Source organism: Hylobates moloch, unplaced genomic scaffold (assembly GCF_009828535.3).
Source record: "Hylobates moloch isolate HMO894 unplaced genomic scaffold, HMol_V3 SCAFFOLD_7, whole genome shotgun sequence".
NCBI lineage: Eukaryota > Metazoa > Chordata > Mammalia > Primates > Hylobatidae > Hylobates > Hylobates moloch.
This window is the reverse complement of record NW_026652282.1, coordinates 61,138,909-61,158,945: the sequence shown is the minus strand read 5'-3', so window position 1 is coordinate 61,158,945 and position 20,037 is coordinate 61,138,909. Positions and strand designations below refer to the sequence as shown.

General features: G+C 41.6%; 1 long non-coding RNA gene across 5 annotated transcripts in view; it reads left to right on the top strand.

Annotated features, from left to right (window-relative positions):
• Positions 1–697: 697 nt before the first annotated feature.
• Positions 698–20,037, top strand: part of LOC116811811 (uncharacterized) — a 64,285-nt gene continuing 44,945 nt past the window's right edge. For 2 of the 5 annotated variants that reach the window (XR_009214314.1, XR_004370528.2), the window contains exons 1-4: positions 1,859–2,039; positions 12,359–12,505; positions 13,118–13,272; positions 13,679–19,875. This is a non-coding gene — a long non-coding RNA (uncharacterized LOC116811811). Of the gene's footprint in view, positions 858–1,637; positions 1,782–1,858; positions 2,040–12,358; positions 12,506–13,117; positions 13,273–13,678; positions 19,876–20,037 lie in introns of those variants that run through there. The other 3 variants (XR_009214313.1, XR_004370526.2, XR_004370529.2) reach the window with 3 other exon arrangements.

Sequence of the window (20,037 nt, the reverse complement as noted above, 5' to 3'; positions counted from 1 at the left end):
GACTTCCTGGGTTCGAGCGATTCTTCCACCTCAGCTTTCTGAATAGCTGGGAGTACAGGTGCGCACCACCACGCCCGGCTAATTTTTGTATTTATTTGTAGAGACGAGGTTTCGCCATGTCACCCGAGCTGGTCTCGAACTCCTGGACTCAAGGGTTCCGCCCACCTCGGCCTCCCAAAGTGCTGGGGTTACAGGTGTGAGCCACCGCGCCCGGGCTACAATTGTTTTAAAAAATTTTTTTTGCGGTAATTTTTACGAATTTCAACATCAGGCATAGGAGGAGAGGAGTAAGAGGCCCAAGAGGGCTGCAGACTGGCAGGGAAAGTGAAGAATTGGAGGGTAGACCACTAACGATAACAGAGGAAATAAAGGTCGATGGTGGGCTAGGAATAATGGGAGAGGGACTGACGAAAGGAGGATGGGCTGAGGGAGGGATGATGGTGGAGGCCAGTGTGACCGAGGGGAGGGGAAAGGTGGAAGAAGCAGAGTGGGAAAGCGTCCTGGGAAAGAAGTGAAGGAGGTCGGTGGCCCGCTAAGGGTTAGACTCCTAGAGGCGGGAGAGCGGCGGGGGCTGGGGGTGCGGTGGAGTGGGGGTGGGGGCGCGGAGGGGGTTAAGGGGCGTGAGCAGCGCATGCGCCGGAAGCACACTGCGGCGATTCTAGAGAGGTTGTCCTTTTCTGGCATCAGCGTTGCGGCTCAAGGCAAAGCTGGTCCTGTGCCTGCTGTCCATTGCCGCTAAGGCCTGCTGCTGCCATTCAGGCGTGTCTCTCTCTCTCTCTTTCATGCCGCTCTCTCCACCCCATCTTGGGACGGCCAGCTCTAAGAATTCCTGCTACGGCACTCAATTCAACGAGGAGGTAAAGGAACGATGTAGGGGAAGAACAGAACGTGGAGGGCGGTGGAGGGAACTTGGGCCAGGAAGATCCTTAATTTGTGCATTTTTCCAGTTCACGGGAGGAAAAAATGGAATACGTTACAGGCCCCAGTTTTCCAAAAGGATGTTGAGCATTTGCTTCCCATTGTGAAAGGAATGCGGATTCCTTTCCTCTAACTAGAGTCAAGGCACCTGAGCATCGGTGTTTTCCATAATGTTCCCTGTTTAAAACATTTGTGGTTCGTCATTTGTAGCAGATGTATTTAAAGGGCGAGGCCTTAGGATTATGTTCATCCGATGGTTTGTGAGAGTTTTCCTTGCCTTTAGTTCAGGTTGACCGGTCTTATGTGAATCCTGGGGTACTCTAGCCCCCTCCCTTGGAGTTGGGACCGATTCCATCTAGATCTGGGATTTACTCTGATCACCTGCAACGCCTTCTTTCCCCGATTCAACTTCCCTAGTTTATCGCATCTACCTGCATTAGGGAAGGCTGGTAATGGCTCTCCTTGGGCACTGGGGCAGAATTGTGGCGAGAAACACGTCCAGATAGCATCAGGCATGCATACTGTATACAAATGGGAGCAAGAAGAGAGAGGACTAGCGCGGTGCGCAGGGTATTTGAGAGGCTGGATGAGGAGGCGCGGCGCCGAGGGGCGGCGCTCAAGCTTACAGTATTTGAGAAGATCTGAGTTAAGGGGAGGGGCTCCAGTGTGTGTTGGGGGGAGGGGGAGGCACGCATGCGCAAGGCTTGAATGGAGTCGGGGTTGGAGGGTTGGAAGGTCTGGAAGGGAAGGACTCGCAGGCATATTTACGAACGGAAAGTTGCTAGGAGTTGGTACCAGCATTTGGGAGGTAGAGGTGGCGCTCATGCGTATTTGAGACAACATCTCGATAGTTGGGGAGAACGGTAAGGAGGAAGCGGTGCGCATGCGTATTTCAGGCGGAGTGCCGGGGAGGGGAGGCGCTTAGCGTTCGGGTAATTAAGGTTGCAAAATGGCGAGGGGGGAGGTAAGCTGTCTTTGCTTGGCCATCTTGGGCTAGCAGGCCTTGCAGAGAACCACCTTTTTAGCTGAGTGAAGGAATCAACCTGAGTTGGAGTTCTCCTATGCTGTGGCCAGATCCACTAGAAATTAACCCAGAATCTTAGCCTCTCACTGGCCTATCGGTAAGTGGGTACAAAAATGAGAAGGCGATGATGACTCTGCAAAAGGTTGCGGCAGCTGGCGGTGCGTAGGAAATGCGTAAAAAGGGAGCACTTGGAGACAGGCCACATTTGGGCAGTACGCATTCAGAGGGCTCTCTCTGGCTTTCCGATCTTGGGTCGCTGTACTTGGCTCTGAATACAGTCATCCCATCAGAGTAGCAAAACACTGTGGTTGTAGTGTGAGAATCTAATGTTAATGTTGGCCGAAAGCCCTTGATTTTCTCCCTTGAGAACATAGGCGTTAGGATTTGGATGTGTTTCCAAATGCTTGTTACTCTTTGCCGTAAACCTGGAATTTGGACCTATGGCTGCCTGGGACTCATACTGTCGTGGAGAAAGATTGAAAAGTAGTTAATGGCAGTGGTGGTATGAAGGTAACCTGGGCTTTCACCCTTTCCTTTATTTTTTCTTCTGTAGAACTTTCAGCACGGTTTTGTCAAGGGGGAAGATAAGAGTTTCTATTTTAAAGGCAGATGTACTGTCATGACTCTCTGAAGACTTGCTGTTAATCGCTAAAACTAGTAAGTTAGCATTTAGATACAGACATAGTTAGAAGGGGCACAGGATTAAAAGGTGAAAAAAACATCTTTTCCCAATAATCCTAGCTATGATTTCATGGTGGTCCTTTTCCTTCTCTGGGCCTATTTCTCTCTCTCGCTCATTTATTTATTTACTTTTAGACAGAGTCTTGCTCCGTCGCCCAGGCCGGAGTTCGGTGACGCGATCTCAGCTCACTACAACCTCCGCCTCCCGGGTTCAAGCGATTCTGATGCCTCAGCCTCCCAAGTAGTAGCTGGGGTTACAGGTGCGCGCCACCACGCCCGGCTAATTTTTGTATTTTTAGTAGAGACGGGGTTTTGCCATGTTGGCCAGGCTGGTCTCGAAGTCCCGGCCTCAAGTGATCCGCCCGCCTTGGCCTCCCACAGTGCTGGGATTACAAGCGTGAGCCACCACGGCCTATTTCTCTATCTGTAATAATGAGTAAACGTCAATAGCACTTACTACGTTCGAGGTTCTGGTCTGCGTGCTTTTACATAGGCCGTAACTCATTTGGTACTCTCGACAATCTTAGGAAACAGCAGTACTGTTATTAAGTTTTTACAAATGAGAAATTTGAGGGACACGAGACTAATTTGTTCAAGGCTTTACAGCCAGTTGAATGGCTGAGACTGGGTTTTTATCCAGGTGGGATGGCTCAAGAATCCTGTGCTCTTAAGCATTATGCTTTATTCCCTAAAAAGAGGAGGCGAATTTAAAGGAACCGTCCTTTATGATTTCAAAATTTGTTTGTAACTAACCAAAACCATTTGAGAAAGAAGACCTGTTTTCTGTTTCTGACTGTGCAGACTACAGGGTTACATACCTAGGAGACAAAAGGTAAAGAATTGTTGATTTGGTGCCTAGTGGGGTGGCTATCCTTAATTACCCTTGTCTTCTGTGCTTTTTGTTCTGCAGAGGGTCTAAAATGGCCGACTGCGGCAGGCTGGACACACCCTTCTTGTTTTGCCTGATTTTCTGTCTGATCTAATGCTTTGAGACATCTAACCAGTCATTTGCTGCAGTAGTTTTTTTTTTAACCCGTTATTAGTATTTCGTGTTGATCTAAATATACAATAGTGATGGAAAGGTTATTGTCTTTTTTCTTGTAATAAAAGACTGAAAATACATTTGTTTTATTTTTATTATTTGCTTAGGATACATTCGTGGAAGTGGAGTTAGTACATCAAAGGGTATGAACATTTTAAACTCTCAGTATCTATTGCCAAATTTCTTCCTAAAAAGGTTGTATCAATTTTTACTCATACAAGCGCTGAATGTTGTTGTTTTTTAATTTTTAATGGATAAAAACCAGTATTAATTTTTCATTTGCTTATTAGTTTGGATTTTCTTCCTCCATATATAGCTCAGCAGTTTTCTTTCATGTAATGATAGTTCATATGTTGATTTATGCATTGAAGTTTTAGTTTACTGTTTATTATTATCTGGATGTGTTCTGTAAATAAAGATTAGTACTCAGACTTTTGTAATGTTATAAATACCTATTCCATGTTATTGTTTGCCTCTTAATTTTTGTCTTTGAATTTTTGGTTAGTAGAGATTTGAAATTATTTGACAAATTTATCTTCTATTTTGTGATTTTTATTCTATTGTTTAAATTTGAATAGCTCCCTCAGTCTAGAAATTTGGTAAATACTGTAACTTTTCCTGAGGGTAACTATCAAGCATGGGAGAAAAAACATCCATGATTTTACCACCCAGAGATAACTATGGTTAATACATTTATTCACTTCATTCTCTGCATTTTTCTATGCAGTTGATAATGTATGTGTACTATTTTATATTGTGTTTTGTTTTTAACATTATAACATGCGTATGTCCATGTTAAACATTCTTTGTAATTGTCATTGTTTCATGATGTTCTGTTGTATGGAAGTATTTTACAGATTTTCAGTATTTTAAATTATGTAATGAACATCTTTTCATTTGGTTTTTATTATTTATTTTGGGTTGTTTATTGAAGAGACTTCTAGAATTAGTGATTTATCAAAAGATTTGAACATTATAAAGAATTGGCATATTTACTTTTCAAAAAATTAATGTCAGTTTTTGTACCCAGTCATTTAGGTACTTATAAAAAATGTTTTTTTTTTTTTTTTTTTTTTTTTTTTGCCGACTCCATATGTAAATGAATGAATGATATCTCTGTGGGTTTTTTTTGTTTTTGTTTTTTTTTCGAGACAGGCTCTCCTCCTGTCGCCCAGGCTGGAGTACAGTGGAGTGATCATGGCTCACTGAAGCCTCGACTTCCAGGGCTCCAGAGATCCTCCCACCTCAGCCTCCTGAGTAGCGGGAGTACAGGTGTGTGCCACCATGTCCAGCTAATTTTTAAAATTTTTTGTAGAGATGGAGTTTTGCCATGTTGCTCAGGCTTGTCTTGAACTCCTGGGCTCAAGTGATTTTCCCACCCCGGCTTCCCAAAATGCTGGGATTACAGGGGTGAGCCACCATACCTGGCCGATATCTTTGTTTTGTGATACAGTTCTCTGATTATTAGCGAGGCTGGACTTTTAGATCTTAATTACTAGCTCTTATTTCCTTCTGTGAATTCGATTTGTGCCTGAATGTTATTTGTAAGTTGCAAATGTCGTTTGTTCCAGATATGCTCCCAGTAGTATTTGTTGCCATTGAGTCTGAAGAATGTTTGCAATTCCAAATATAACTGCTGTGTGGATACATGTCTGGTTCTTGGTAGCCATTTCGAGATAACCTTTGTCTGACTTCTATCTTATTTTTGTTTTTATTTTTAGAGTGGAGGTCTTGCCCAGGCTGGTCTCGAACTCCTAGGCTCAAGTGATCCTTCTGCCTCGGCCTCCCAAAGTGCTGGGATTACAGGCATAAGCCACCTTGCCCGGCCTTGTCTGACCTTCAAACAGAAATCCATTTCTTTTTATCTAAAAGGAAAGCACTTTTTGAGTACTGTACAACAGTGGTGCTTCCTGGCTGTGGGCATGGGGAGAAGACAGGGTAACATTTTGTCCCTAATGAGAAACTAATTTAGACAAGAAACAAAACAGTGGTCCCTTCTCCCCCATCCATTCAGGGACTGGTCTTATTTTAAATATTTCTGAGTGGTCTGAGGGAGGATATGGGCAATAGTGAAATGTCCACATTTATACATACTGTTAAATGCTTTGGGGATGTGAAATGCTAATAGGAACACACTAGCATGTGAGAAGGTACCAGGAGTGGGCTAATTGGTAGAAAGGAACAGTGTATAGGCAAGAGCAGTGTAATAACTTTAGGGGAAAATAGTATGTTAAGCTTATTAAATAACAGCCTCATAGAGACATTGGGTCCCAAAACAGTGATCTCAGTATAACTGTCAACAGCTTGCTGATGTTATCAGCCCTATTTGCTGGTCAGAGACAAAAAAGCCATTAAAAACCTAGGTATTATTAAGAAAGGTATGAGGCACGGAAAAATGCCATCCTATCTTTGTATAAAACCATCTGAACCAAATAACTATTACAGTGGTAATCTTTCCTCAAGGAGTCTGTTACTATCACTCACATGATTTTGAAAAGGGAGTGGGCAGAGTGTGTTACCTCTCTGTTTCATTTTTCTTGTTTATAATACATAGGTGAATTAGATATTCCCAAAGGTCTTCGAGGGGTCTAATTCTGGTTTCCTGAAACTGAATGTTATTTCTAGTTTAGAGAGTCTGTTTAATTATATTTATTAAATAAACTTTTCTAACTTATTCCTACTCTGATCTGTATATTATCTATTTTGTATTTAATAACATTCTAACTTTTTTTTTTTCAGTGAAGGATGAGAATTACTGGATTTAGAAGTGCCAAATGAGCTGTTACTTGTTGCTTTTTGCTATCCAGTTACACTGGGTTAATCCAGTTAGTTGTAAGCTCCCATTTTTCAGCATTTTGCTAGCTGTAGATATTAAACCAGGCTTATGTGGGTAGTAGGGTGGGGAGATTAAGAGGAGTATAAGCAAAAAGGAAAAAAAAAAGCTCATGTTTTAGAAGAGGGGGTTGAGAAGTTCCTTTATTGGAAGTCTGTGCACGGAAATCCCATTTTAACATCATGCCAGTGTCTAGTTCCCAATTCCGTCTATGGCCACGGGTTAGGGAAAGCCTGAATATTTGAAATAACCGAAAAGCATTTAACCTTTGATTTCTATAATTTGTTCCTCCCCTCTCTTGATGTTACAGCCAGCAGCAGCCTGGAGCAGCACCCCCTGGGAAGAAATTTTACATCGGCCATTATAATACAACCTGATAAGTGTTATAGCACTTATCAGATTGTATTGTAATTGTCTGTGTATATGCCTGTCTCTCTTCCTGTTATCAGTTAGACTGTGAGCTCCTTGAGGGCAAGGAAGGTGTCTTCATCTCCAGAGCCCAGCCTGGCACATTAGTAGGCCTCAGTAAATGTTTATTAGATGAATAAATGAATGACTCATCAGCAAACATTTATTGTGTGCCTGCTAAAGTGAGCTCCACAGGCTCTGGATTGTCAGCTGTTTCTTCAAAAAGCTTGTGGTCAGAAACTTGGTATTTCTGTATATATCTTCCTAAGAGTTTCTCATGAGACAATGCCATTTTTGTGTTTGGATTTCAGTCCTTGATATTTACAGATGTTGCAACTGTTGCTATTGCTGACACCTGCTTTCTTGGTGGAACTTGAGTGATAACTGTTAGATTGGGGCCTCATCCTCAGGGCCCAGTTAATCATCCAAATAGTATTCTTAGATAGGACTTTGCATTTTTCTTTCTTTCTTTTTTTCTTTTTTTTTTTTTTTAAGAGACAGGTTCTCACTCTGTTGCCCAGGTGGAGTGCAATGGTGCGATCACGGGTCACTGCAGCCTTGAACTCCTAGGCTCAGGTGATCCTTCCACCTCAGCATTCTGAGTTAGGACTATAGGTGTGTGCCACCACCCCGGCTAATGTTTATATTTTTCGTAGAGAAGGGGTCTCGTTATGGTGCCCAGGCTGTTCTTGAACTCCTGGACTCAAGCAATCTACCTTCCTCAGCCTCCCAGAGTGCTGGGATTACAGGTGTGAGCCACTGCACCCAACCAGACTCCATATTCGAAACCAAGGGTGGGCAAACTTTATTGCCCATGGGCTACCTGTTTTTGCAAATACCGTTCTATATTGGAACACAGCCATGTTCATTCGTCGATGTTTTACCTGGGGCCGCTTTTGTGGCCCAGTGGCACAGTTAAGTAGCTATTAGGTTGGTGCAAAAGTAGTTGCTGTTTTTGCCATTAAATATATTGGAGACATTGTGGCCCACAAAGCCTTTGTAGAAAAAGATCTGTGCCTACTCTGGATCATCACTCGACAGTGATGGTTTCATTCCTCATTCCATTCACCAGACCAGAAATTCATATTTATTTACTTCGTTTGTCATTGCTTGTGACAAGTCTTTTTCCTCTTTTACAGATAAGCCAGCTAAGACATGTTTTAATGTAGAAGATTATAAGACCTCCCCCAGGGTCCTGCAGTCAGTTAGTTATACCCTGCCCTTCAACATCAAGCTTTGAACCTCTACTCTAGAAATACCTTTTATTATATTCAAACTTGAAGCACATGGACATAGCATGCTTTGGTGCCTTCGTCCTTGCCCCCCTCCTTCCTACACAGTTCTTTGCAATGAGAATATGGGAAATAACCACTTAATGTGAGATAAGGCAGAAAGGTAAGCTGAGGCAAATGTTTAGAGGGTCCCTAACACTAATTTTTAAACGAAGAAGTGGGGTGTCTGAAATATTTATTTAGACGTATACAGGTAGTGAGCCTAGACTTCCAAGAGCTTAGAGCCCCTCCCCTTGTGCCTCCCCAACTTTACATGTACTATCTTGGTAACCTGCCTATGAATACATTTTGATTCATTTCACTTCATTAAAAAGTCGGAGAGCTCAAAGTCATATTTGAGAAAGCTAAATCTAAAACAAAATGGAGGAAACACTGAATAGGCTCATCTCGTTGGATAGGATCATCCTAGGAATAAAATGTAATAGAAGGAAAGGTCTTACAGCCATATTTTTAAAGTTGCTTTCTGGATTTTTCCCAAAATTTTATTGTAAAAGTTGTCAAACATACATACAGAAAAGTTGAAAGAATTGTGCAGTGAAAAGCCATGTACGCAACACCTAGATTTTATAATTAACATTTAACTATACAGTCATGTGTTGCTTAAAGACAAGATATGTTTTGAGTAATGGATCATTAAGTCATTTTGTTGTTGTGTGAACATCATAGGGGAGTGTACTTACACAAACCTAGATGGTATACTTACTACAGACCTAGGCTATATGGTATAGCCGATTCCTCCTAGGCTATAAACCTGTACAGCATGTTGCTGTATTGAATACTGTAGGCATTTGGAACACAGTGGTAAGTATTTGTATATCCAAACATATCTAACATAGAAAAGGTACAGTAAAAACATGGTGTTATTATCTTATGGGACCACCATTGTATATGCGCCTGTGACTGAAATGTTACTATAAGATTCAGGACTGTTTGTGTTATCACATTAACTCATCTTTGTTGAATAGGTTTTAAAAATCTGTCTGTCTTCCACGTTAATGTCATCTGTATCTGACCCATCATGGTGCTGAAGAAGTTTCTTTTCATTCTTATTTGCGTTTTCTAAGTCAGCATGAATACCAGCACAGCCCTACTATGTGTAAGCAGATCTGTGCAGGAATGAGAGTCCCAGGGAGAGAATCCACGTTGTTTCTGAAAGAAAATGGCTATAGCTCACTGTTGTTTACTGGAAATAGTAGGGGGAAGGAAAGATGGAAGTCTAGGTCCAGTGTCATATACTGCCCTGCACCTTACTCACTTCTCTGCCTTTAGGGTAGATGGTTTTCTGAGCAGCTTCTGCTTGGTTCTCTCCTTTAAGGCTTGCTAAAGGAGAAACAACAATGTCATATTGAAATGCCAGTGAGGCAATATTTAGCATTAGAATAACTCTTTGGAATTCTAGCAAATGGAATTTTAATTTGGGCTACTGTCTAATAGTATTCTTTGAGCCTTTTCTGTTAGCAACAGCTGCAGTTTCGATTAGGAAGCACCATGAAATTTTGTTTTATCTTTATCCATGGACATGGTAATGGTAAATGTTACCTGTTTGTGTCTGTCTCCTTTGATTTAAACTCAAGGGTAGAGACGTGTTTTACTGATCTTTGCAAATCTCTTACACTGTAAGGTTTGTATTCATTTATAGGGATATACTCCCAAATATATGTTTAACATTATTAAAAATAAGATTTAGATATGGGCATATTCGTGGTGTTCATAACAGTAAATAATGGAAAAACTTACCTAGCCATGAATGGGAACTTGGTTAAATACATTTTGGTGTATTCATGTAATGGGACAACATAGCCATTAAAAATAAAAATAGTCTTGAAGATAAATATTTGACTTGGAAAGATGTATACAGTATATTAATTGAAAAAGGGCTAAAGAGCAATAGTATAGTTTCATCTAATCATTGTAAAATAAGAATTCATGTTTGTACACGTACATGAAAGTTGTTGGATGAACATACCCCAAGTGTTAAACTTTTCTGGGATTCTGGCTGATTTTTTTTTTGAGACGGAGTCTTGCTCTGTCGCCAGGCTGGAGTGCAGTGGCGTGATCTCAGCTCACTGCAACCTCCAACTCCGTGGTTCAAGCAATTCTCTTGCCTCAGCCTCCCGAGTGGGATTACAGGCATGTGCCACCATGCCCAGCTAATTTTTGTATTTTTATTAGACGGGGTTTCACCATGTTGGCCAGGATGGTCTCGATCTCCTGACCTTGTGATCCACCCACTTCGGCCTCCCAAAGTGCTGGGATTACAGGCCTGAGCCACCGCGCCTGGCCTCTGGCTTATTTTTACATTCTTTGCCTAATATAGTTCTGGAATTTTTTTTTTTTTTTTTGCAGTGTTCATCTATGACTATCAAAGTTAGAGACACATTGAAACTATTTCCATTTTGAAATTGTTGACCTGAACAGAAGTGGAATAAATGGGGGTGGTGAGGGGTTCTGGAAACTGGAGAAATTTAGTTTGGAAAAGAGCTGGGTGGGGTGGGGGAAGGGAATGGTGGAAATAAGATGACTGTCTTCAGAGGAAGGCACTAACTACCACCTACCCCTCTATTCCTGGCTCCTTAGTGCAAGCACTTTCTGGATCAGTGTTTACACTTATTTATTTCACAATTAGGCCCTCTACACATTCCTTTTCTACCCTTGTCCCTCTGGGCTTTAAAGCTACAATAATTGCTAGTGGCAGCAGCTGCTTATGAATATGCAAGTCTTGCTCTAGTAAATGGTGGCCTTAGTTGCTCCAATAAAGAGATGGCTCAAACCTATCAAGGCTCCTGCTTCCCCTCTCCTCTCAGCTAGGCAGCACCAATCTTCCCTATCTATGGTGGGAGAACTTTCTGCCTGGGTCTCATGGTCACTAGTGGATTAGAGGACAGATACTTTTCTTGCTGGTGGTAGGTAAAACAGTTAAAAATGAGTCCTGGGTAACTGCTCCTTGGGTCTTCCAGGGGTTTGAGTTGAGGGTTGCCCGCATCTCACTGAGTAACATGACACTTAGCAGTATTAGCTTATGCTGCCAGCATATAATGATAACAGTAACCTGGGCTTTGGGCCGTTGCTGAATTGCCAGATTTCTGGGTGGGTTTTCATGCTAAGCAGCTAGGGACTGAGAAACTTATAGGCAATAGGCTGCTTCCTTAGAAAGAAAGGACCCTTTGGCCGGGCAGGGTGGCTCACGCCTGTAATCCCAGCACTTTGGGAGGCTGAGGTGGGTGGATCACCTGAGGTCAGGAGTTTGAGACCAGCCTGGCCAAGATGGTGAAACCCCATCTGCTAAAAATACAAAAATTAGCTGGGCACGGGGGTGGGCACCTGTAATCCCAGCTACTCTCACACCACTGCACTCTAGCCTGGGCGACAGAGCAAGACACTGTCTCAAAAAAAGAAAGAAAGAAAGGACTCCTTGGTGGTCTTTGGCTTGTGTCTCATGACTCAGAGCCTGTTACTCCAGTGGTTGATTCTTGGAGTTAGGGGCATGGCCACTGGTCTGCCTAGCTTTTTGTGGTCCCATTGATAACCCAGACAGCTGGGTGAGGGAGCAGATAATGTTCAATTCCTTTTCACTTAAGGTAAGGTGAGTCGTGGTGGGAGTTGAGATTGTAAATGATAGGGTCTTGGTCCAAGAGCCCAGAGTTTTGTAACCTTTTCCTATCAGTGTGAAAACCAGATGCCATCTGATGACTAGATGAAGGTTTCATTCACCTTTTGCAGGCTGTTTTGATCAGGACTAAAGAATGTAGGTTCATTAACTGCCAGACACAGAAGGGCCACTAAGGGGTCACGTTTGCCCACTTATTCACAGTGACATTGAAGTCTAAAGAGGGGAAGAACTTGAAGGAAACTATGAAGATAAGCATTAGAGTTCACATCTGGGTACTAACACTTTGGTGTAGTCATTGGTACCTCTGTACCCAGGTTCTCGTTTAAAATAAGGGCAGGAATCCCTACTAATAATTGTAGACCTTGCAACTGCCTTTGCCAGATAATATAATTGTGATGCTAAGTGTGAATGTTTAGCAAGAGTAAAATCTGAGATCCATGGTGTGGCTGGCTGGATAACTTGACTAAGGTGTAAAAATAAAATTAAAGCTGGATTTCAGACCTTGACTGTTCCATCTTACGTTTGTTTCTTTCTTCTCCCTGTCCTATAGGTGATGCCACACGCAATCAGAAACTATGCTACTGTTGAAGAGGTATATTGAGCCCTGCCTGGTTAACCTCCAGTGAGGTTATTAGAGAATTGGGAGAGGCTCAAATCAGCATCCTGCACCTAGTTATCAAACCATTGTGAAGTCTTGGTAAGTGGCCAGTGGCTTTGGTGGGCTTGCCCAGTTAGTGGGATGGGGTAGGGTAAGAGTGCTTAATAGGCACTAAGCAATTACTGGATATTTTCACATTATGATATGAAAAAAAAGTCTTAAAATATTCAGGCTGTACTACAGAATAAAGAGTCTAACCTCTTCCCTGTTTTCCCATTTTTATAGATGGGGGAATTAGAAATTGCCCAAGATTATATGAGGCCACAGTAGATGGCACAAATTGCCCAAGATTATAGCTAGTTGGCATAGAAAATGGATTTGAGTCCAAGCCAGTACTGTGTCTTCTACTCAGTGCTTCATCTAGGTTCTATCAAATCCAAGGAAGCCATGTGAGACAGAAATGTGTTTATTTCACAGTAAAAGATTTTTTTTTCTTTTTCTTTTTCTTTTAATTAGAGATGGGGGTCTCATTATGTTGCCCAGGCTGGTCTTGAGCTCCTGGGCTCAAGTGATCCACACACCTTGGACTCATTTCACACTAAAAGATTTCTGTAATAGCTCCTGAGATTTTACTCCTCTGATGTTGGAAATTTCCATAGTGTGAAGTTTTATTATGTATAAAATCACTTGGGGTGCTTGTTAAACATGCAGATTCCTGGATGGCCAGAAAACTTGTCATTGGTCAAGAGCAACATTAAGATCTGCCTGTTACTCATACTGATGCTTCCTGCCCAGCAAGTTCATCAGAGGGCGAGGATGAATTATGGTTGCCATGGATGTCCTTGTGAGGCAGTTGGGAAGCCTTGGTAAGTTGTCAGTGGCTTTGGTGGGGTTCCCCAGTTGGTGGTAGAAAAGAGAAGGGAAACTGGTCATGATCTGGCCCTTTCTAGCTTTCTGGCTTTATTAAGTACTTACTAAGTGCCAGAGACTGTTGCAGATATTAACAAAGTCTTGCCATGGAACTTTCATTCTTGTGAAGTTAGACAAAGGGATAAGTAACCAGTAAATGTATAATGTATCATAAGTGTTATATCAATTGTTTTTTCCCATTATAATGTAAAAAATTGCACTTAAGAATGGTTAGGTTAAACGAAGCAACATCTTTTAATACTTGCCACAGTTGCTCAATGCAATGGAGGCTGACCAAGCTGAGTGTCAGGAAGGTCATAGATGATGCAAACAGTCTTTTCTCTTTTTGTAACTTCTCACTAGGCTGGATTGTGAAGGATATTTGAAAAGTATTTTAGAGTCCACCAGATCATCCATGTGAGTGACCATGCAGCAAAAGAAGGAGGGTCCTCTCAGTGGTTAAGGTAACATAGTGATTAAGGTAAGTAGGGAAAGAGAGGCTTACTTTGCCCTGATTCTTGTCAGGGAGGCTCTTAGAGATGCCATTTCCAGAGCATAAGTGACAGGCCAGCACTTTCAAAGCCTGCAACTTATTCTATAATATATCCTTCTTAAAACAATTCATGTAGATTATATGCTTACCCAGTCTGGGATCACTCCTGCAGAAGATCAGAAGAACTGAAATATAGGTGACATAAGCTCCTGCTTTTGTAAATGTTTTGTTGAAACACAGTTGTGTTCATTCATTATTGTCGATGGCAGCTTTCATGCTACAGCAGAGTTGAGTAGTTGGGAGAGAAACCATATGGACCATAGAGTTTGAAATATTATGTCTGACCCTTCACAGAAAGTTTGCCAATTCCTGGCATAGGTTAAATAAATGTACTATATCCACAAATCCTCCTCTCCCCATTTTCCTTTCAATGGGACTTGCATTTACAGTTGATCCTAGAATGTATGGAGTCTCATAGTAATCAGCTTGCCTCTGAATTTCTTCCCACTCAAATTAAGCTCACTCAGAAAGCACATTCACAAATTGGGCTACATATACGGAAGGAACTATGTTTTATATGCCTCATTGTAGTCAACTCATTTATCCTATATGTATGGTTCCCCCATTTTTTCCTTCTTTTCAGGGGTAACTTTTAAACTTGAGCCATTCATGAGTATCCAAAAAGTTACAACTTATGTTTTCTAATTAAGACTTCATCTTTATTTTAGTATACTTCCCCTCTCTGGCTTTTTTGCATATTTCTGCAGATGTCTTGACCTTTCTGGGGAATAAGCCCCCTTAGAAGATTAATTTTCTGTAGTTCTCTATTGAGGAAATACATGACATTTAGCTTTTTAATAATTTGATGCCATTCATTGAATACCGACTGTGTGCTTTATGTACCCTGTCTCATTGAATTTTTACAACAAACTGAAAGAGTTAGTTTTGTGTTATTACTACCTCCATCTCAAAGATGAGTCTTGGAAAGCTTAAGTAACTTTAGGTCACATTGTAATCAGTGGCAGAACTGGGACTTAAGAACATAATTCATGATTGCATTTTCTTTTCTTTCTTTCTTTCTTTCTTTCTTTCTTTCTTTCTTTCTTTCTTTCTTTCTTTCTCTCTCTCTCTCTTTTTTTTTTTTTCTTTTTTAAAGAGCGTCTCACTCACTATGTTGCCCAGGCTGGTCTTGAACTCTTGGGCTCAAGCAGTTCTTCCATTTCCGCCTCCCAAAGTGGTAGGATTATAGGCATGAGCCCTCATTCCCGCCCCTTGCATTTTCTATTTAAGTGGTCTTGAAGGTTTTTTTTTTTTTTCCTTTTTAAATCTCGGAATTTGGCCTTTAGTAAGCATAGAATAGCAAAGTGTAATACCTGAGCTGGGGAAAAAAGTCCTTGAATTCTTTAGGAAAGACTTAATTGATGGGTACAAAGTGAAATGCTCACTGGAATCAGGAATCAGAAACCAGTTCTGATCACCTATCCCTACATATCCTTCTTCACTCTGCCCTGGCATATCATGGTTGATGTACATAGCAATGATCATCCCTTCTATAATCCCACTTAACAACTTAGAAGTGGATTGGTAATACTCTTCTGGCTTAAAACCCTTCTTCTCTGGGCAGGTGTGGTGGCTCCTGTATTATCCCAGCACTTTGGGAGGCTGAGGTAGGAGGATTGTGTGAGCCCAGGAGTTTGAGACCAGCCTGGGTAACATAGCAAGACCCTGTCTCTACAAAAAGATAAAAAATTAGCTGGGAAGGTGGTGCTCATGCCTGTAATTCCAGCACTTGGGGAGGCCGAGGCGGGTGGATCACGAGGTCAAGAGATCGAGATCATCCTGGCCAACATGGTGAAACTCCGTCTGTACTAAAAATACAAAAATTAGACGGGCATGGTAGCAGGCGCCTGTAGTTCCAGCTATGGGAGGCTGAGGCAGGAGAATCACGTGAACCTGGGAGACGGAGTTTGCAGTGAGCTGAGATCACGCCACTGCACTCCAGCCTGGTGACAGTGAGACTCCGTCTCAAAAAAAAAAAAAAAAAAAAAAAAAAGAAATGATCGCATCCAGATGTCCTGTTACTAGAAGGGCACCATAGTTCATCCTGCACCTGACACTAATATACCTACTCTGGGAATTCTTCTACCTACAACTATTTATTTATCTGATCCCATCTGGTATTAAAGTTCTAAAAGTTAACAGAATTCTTAAAGCTTCCCAATCCCTCCCAGAAATCCCATCATCTCAAAATCACTAGCTATTAAAAGAAGCAAAAAAAAAAAGGTGGCTCCTGACCTAGTCTCTGAGTATGAAGACCTATTTACTATATAAAGCTGTCACCTGCCTTGAAAATATTAAGACAGCAAGAAAGTTCTTAGAAAGTGGGTATGTGGCTGGCTCTCAGATAAGGAGAAATTGCTCAGAAGAAGGAGTTGGGTTTTTTGTGTTTTTTTGTTTCTTGTTTTTGAGACAGGGTCTTGCTCTGTCTCCCAGGCTGGAGTGCAATGGTGCGATCACAGCTCACTGCAGCCTCAACCTCCTAGACTCAAATAATCTTCCCTCCTCAGCCTCCCAAGTAGCTAGGACTACAGGATGCATCACCGTGCCCATTGTTTCTATAGCAGAGTCTTATAATATGGCAGACACAATGGCCTCCTACAGAGAAATGAGCCATAAAAGGGCCCTGTACAAGCAAGGATGGCTCATTGTTTTAAGACAGCCAAATGTATGGCACTTGGAGAATTTCCAAGAGTAGAAGGCCTTCTTGATTGCACTCCCCTTTAACAGCCTTGCCTCTTATGGGGCTATGTGGAGCGTTGAAATGGTTCACAAGTAAAGTGACAAATGGTTATGCGTAGTGTGTCAGCCCCACCCTAAGTTCCCAGAGCCTCCATTCTGAGTACAAAGGTCAGTTTTCTTCTCGGGACAGGCCAAGGATGATGGAGTTTTAATTTCTCTCCTGATCCATGGCAAAGTATTCCTAAACTAGGCACTGGAAGTCTTGGTAACTGGAAAGAGACATTCACCAAGATGAGGAAGGCCAAAGCCAAGTGCCTTATATAGTCCCTAGAAAGCATTCCATTTTATGGAACAATCTTTGGTCTCTCTTTTTTTTTTTTTTTTTTTGTGAGACAGTCACTCAGGCTGGAGTGCAATGATAAGGTCACTGCTCATTGCAGCCTCAACTTCCCGTGCTCAGGTGATCCTCTCACCTCAACTTCCCGAGTAGTTGGGACTACAAGCAAGCGCCACCATGCCTAGCTAATTTTTTGTATTTTTTGTAGAGACGGGGTTTTCCCATGTTGCCCAGGCTGTCTCAAACTTCTGGACTCAAGCAATCCACCTGCCTTCGCCTCCCAAAGTGCTGGGATTACAGGTGTAAGCCACCATGCCCAGCTCTGGTCTCCTTTCTTAATCCTGTTGAATAAGCAAGATTTTTTTTTATCTGAACCCTCCTCTTACTCTTCTTTCTGTTCTCCTTCCATGATCACTTTGTCCATCTTCCTCTTTGTCATAGGCATGTCCTGTTTCTAATTCCCTTTCTCTTTTCTTTGGTAGGCTAGCCTTCAAGACTGCGTTACACTCCCCAACTTAAAATCTTTTGATAACCCAGGCAGCTGGGTTATCCCCAGTTTAAAGTCTTTTTGTTGTAGCTGTATGGCATTTATCTAGGGCATGGGGTACACACAGTAGGTTTCTCTCCTCTCTTTTTTAACATATTTATTGTGTTTATGCATGTAAAGAGTTTGTTGTTGGCCAGGCGTCGTGGCTCACGCCTATAATCCTAGCACTTTGGGAGGCTGAGGCGGGAGGTCAGGAGTTTGAGAGCAGCCTGGCCAACATGATGAAACCCTGTCTCTACTAAAAATACAAAAATTAATGGAACAGGGTAGCTCATGCCTGTAATTGCAGCTACTCAGGAGGCTGAAGCAGGAGAGAATCACTTGAGCCTGAGAGGTGGAGGTTGCAGTGAGCTGAGATCGTGCCATTGCACTCCAGTCTGGGTGACAGAGGGAAACTCTGTTTGAAAATCAACAACAACAAAAAAAAGTTTAAAAATTGGAAACCACCAAAAGGTAGTATTAAAAGGGAAATAAAAATTACTCATAATCCCAGAACGCAGTCATATGCTATTTTTAGTCTTATTTTATTCAGCCATTTTTCTCTTTACACAACCTTTTTTTTTTTTTTTTTTTGAGATGGAGTCTCACTCTGTTGCCTGAGCTGGAGTGCAGTGGCGTGATCTCAGCTCACTGCAGCCTCCGCCTCCTGGGTTCAAGCGATTCTCCTGCCTCAGCCTCCTGAGTAGCTGGGACTACAGGCGACCGCCATTACACTCAGCTAATTTTTTGTATTTTTAGTAGAGACAGGGTTTCACCATGTTCACCAGGCTGGTCTCGAACTCCTGACCTCGTGATTCTCCCACCTCGGCCTCCCAAAGTGGTGGGATTACAAGCGTGAGCCACTGTGCCCTCCCTACAGGTTTTAAAATTTATTATTATCTAAATATTCATTTTAAATATTAATTTTAGTGTACTTTGATTATTTAGAGAAATTTCTGATTTCAGAACCAAGTTTATTAGCATTCACTGTGTACATTAGCACCATTAAAACTAGCTAGACCCAAGAAGCAGTATTGAATGGGTACCCCTTCTTTACTTTCCTCTAATTCACTCTACTCTGGTGCTCACAGCTAAGTATGTACAGCAATGGCCTGTCATTTGGTCGATTATCTTTTGTGCTCTGAAATATCTTTGTTTTTTCATCTGCTCTCAATACCTCTATGCTCTGAACCCTTTGTATATAAGGGTAACCATATTTGTTCCTTCCTGCAAAATAATAATTCTTTTCCTTCCATTCAGAGTAGCTGCCTGACTCATACAATGAATAAAGTCACATAGACTCAGAGTAGAGATGGAGGTCGGATGTGGTGGCTCGTGCCTGTAATCCCAACACTTTGGGAGGCTGAGGTGGGAGGATTGCTTGAGCTTGAGCACAGGAGTTTGAGATCAGTTTGGGCAATGTAGCGAGACCTCATCTCTGCCAAAAAATAAAAATTACCTGGGTGTGGGGGTGCATGGCTGTAGTCCCATGTAGTCCCAGCTACTTGGGAGGCTGAAGCGGGAGGTCACACATACTTTTTGTTGTTACTGCTTCGTCATTGGTTCTGATCACTCAGTGTTCTTTCCCTTACACCAGATCATAATACTGTATTCTGACTTGGCAACTTAGCTCAGTTTATTACGAATATTCTTTAATTAATTTGGTAAATTACTATGAATGAACATTTCATTCATTCTGCTAGGTCTAGGTTTTGCCAGCTGTTCCATTAAGGGACACTCTATGGCATGGGTTGGCAAACCTTTTCTGTAAAGAGCTAGGTAGTCTCTCTATTCGACTCTGCTGTTGTAGCATGAAACCATCCATAGACAATATGGATACAAATGAGTATGATTATGTTCTGATAAAACTTGATTTACAAAAACAGGTAGTAGGTTGGATTTGGCCCAGGGGCCATAGCATGCTGACCCCTGCTCTACAGTATACATACACAAAGACTTTCAAACAAAGATGTATACAATAAAGCAACCATTCAGAGTTATTTGATTCATAGTGTGTATAATATAATAAAAATGACACAGCTGTATTTGAGTCAGCAAATATGTGATCTGTGTCTTACGTGCATGAATTGTAGAAGATTCATACAAATACCATAAATATTCTTCATGGGCCATGTTATTACCATCCCTTAGAGGAATCTCTTCCTTGTCATGGGTCTTTCTTTGTATGGCTTAGAAGTGATGTTGTCTTTATATTGTGTTATTTGTTCTTAACTTTACATTATCAGTTCTGGTGTGTTTACCTTTTTCACCAGTGTGTCTTCTACCCTACTTACCTCATAAGTGAGTCTAATACAGAGGTTATTTTGGATATAATCATTATCTTAACAGGCAAGATAGTGGGCTGTGCTATTTCAAACCCTAAATTTGGCTTTCAGGATTATGAAGTATTAATTCTTCCACTGATACCTCAAAAGGTGATCTGGACAAAGGAACAGGTATCTCAGGTAAGCAATTGTTGAATATGAAAGTAAATATTCTTCTTTGATCGTATGCTGTATTTGTTATGTTTAATAGCTTTCCTAATAATAAACCAACTTTGCATTTCTGGAAGAAGATTTGTACTTTTCTTTTTTTTTTTTTTTTTTTTTTTTTTTTTTTTTTTTTTT